Source organism: Lynx rufus, unplaced genomic scaffold (assembly GCF_022079265.1).
Source record: "Lynx rufus isolate CCGP_SWC_20201006 ecotype Redwood Valley unplaced genomic scaffold, mLynRuf1.p SCAF_2, whole genome shotgun sequence".
Lineage (NCBI taxonomy): Eukaryota > Metazoa > Chordata > Mammalia > Carnivora > Felidae > Lynx > Lynx rufus.
The window spans coordinates 134,808,813-134,811,051 of NW_025814834.1; positions in this window are offsets into that span (position 1 = coordinate 134,808,813).

Sequence of the window (2,239 nt, forward strand, 5' to 3'; positions counted from 1 at the left end):
TTGAGCTCCCAGAGAACACTGGATGATTGAATTTGTGCTTACCAGATTGAAGTTTGAAAAATTTAGTGCTATTAGATTGTTCTTTTTTTCAAAAAATACATGTATATATATATTAAGACTACGATGAAACCATTAAAAAGTAGATCTAGATCGAAAACTTACTGTTTATGGTTATGAAGCTTCTGGTTTTAAAAAATGAATTAAATAATTGAAATATATGAAAGTTTTACATATAGAATATGTATATGTGTGCTAATTTTCTTAAAAATACATAAATTCCTATGTTGCTTCATCTTGCATATGTAGAGATGAAATAAAATCAAGGAAAATCCCTCTAATTTGGAGCTTTGTAGATAAGCAAAAACTAGATTTCTGATTACATTAGTTTTTTAAGTTTACCTGTTTATTTTTGAGAGAGAGAGACAGACAGACAGAAAGAGAGAGAGAGAGAGGCAGAGAGAGTGAGAAAGAAGAAGAAAAGAGAATCTTAAGCAAGCTCCATATTGTCAGCGCAAAGCCCAATGTGGGGCTCAATCTCACAAACCATGAGATAATGACCCGAGCAGAAATCAAGAGTCTGATGCTGACCCGAATGCGCTACCCAGGTGCCCCAATTCCTGATTAACATTCTAATAAAACATAACATAGTTTTAAGAATATGAATTCAGGAGACAAACTACCCAATTGCTAAACCCTGCCTAGCCCCCTGTTAAATATGTGATTTGCATAATACTCTCAATGCCACGTTTCTTTCTTCTTAAAATGGAAGGATAAAAGTATCTACCTTGTATGTTTCTTTTTTTAATAAAGATAAATTAAAATATATAAAAAATACTTGGAACATTTCCTGGTATACAATTAACACTATATAATTATTTGCTTTTTTAACTCTCTTTCAATCTGTGGTTTAAGCCACAAATTCTACTCTAAATTTCTATGCCTCACAAGTATATTAGAAACTAAGGAAAATATGTGATTTTTAAAATCAAGAACAAGTCAAAAGTATACACTACCACTTCTTCTATTCAACATTGTACAATAGGTACTACCCAGCAGAGTAAGAAAAATAAAAAAAGAAATTAAAATGCATAAGGATTGGAAAGAAACAACTGTATAGTTATTCGCAGGTGATATGGATTTAAAGTCAATATTGCATATGCATATTCAACTTCATTTATATGTACCATCATAAACAGAAATTTAAATATATTTTTAAAATATCATTTCTAATGAATTACAAAAACTGATCAGGAATAAAAGTAACATATTTTCAAGACCTATATGTACATAACTTAAAAAATTACTGAAAGGGGTGCCTGGTTGGCTCAACCGGTTAGTCATCCACCTTCTGGTGTCCGCTCTGGTCATGATCTCATGGTTCGTGGGTTCGAGCCCCACATTGAGCACTATGCTGCCAGCACAGAGCCCACTTGAGATTTTCTATCTCCCTCTCTTTCTGCCTCTCCTCTCTTGAACTCTCTCTCTCTCAAAATAAATAAATAAAAATTTAAAAAATATTGAAAGACTTTTATAAAAACATAAATATTCATGGATATGAAGAGTAAATATTGACAAGATGTCAATTCTCTTCCAATGTAGTTTAGGATGAGGACATTTCCAAACAAAATCCAAAAGGATTTTGTGAGGAAGTTTTCAACTTGATTTTAATGTTTTTATATAGTGGAAAAGGCCTCAAAATAGCCAATACTTCCTGAAGGGAAAAGATTACATACTGGTGCCTGTACTACTAAAATTCAATATATTTTATATTTTATTTTGTTTAAGTTTATTTACTTATTTTGAGAGAGAGAGAGAGAATGAGCACATGCACGTGCATGCATGTGTGTCAGTGTAAGCGGGGGAGGGGCAGAGAGAAAGGGAGAGAGAGAATCCCAAGCAGGCCCCATGCTCAGCTCAGCACAGAGCCTGATGCAGGGCTTGATTTCACACCGTGAGATCATGACCTGAATGGATATCAAGAGTCAGCCACTTAACCATCTGAGCCCCCCACGTGCCCCTCAATTTATTTTAAAGTTTTACTAATCACTACAGAGAATCAAAAGTATTTTGATTTTGCATGGGAAGAACAGGAGTATAATTCACTTTTTTGCCCTGGGACTATATTCAGCTGTCAGGCTCTGCATCCCACTGGTACACTCTAGGAATGGCATTATGTTAGTTGAATTTGGTGAACAGAAGTTGGTAGATAACTTAGGCCTCTATAAGTGTGCCAAATAAT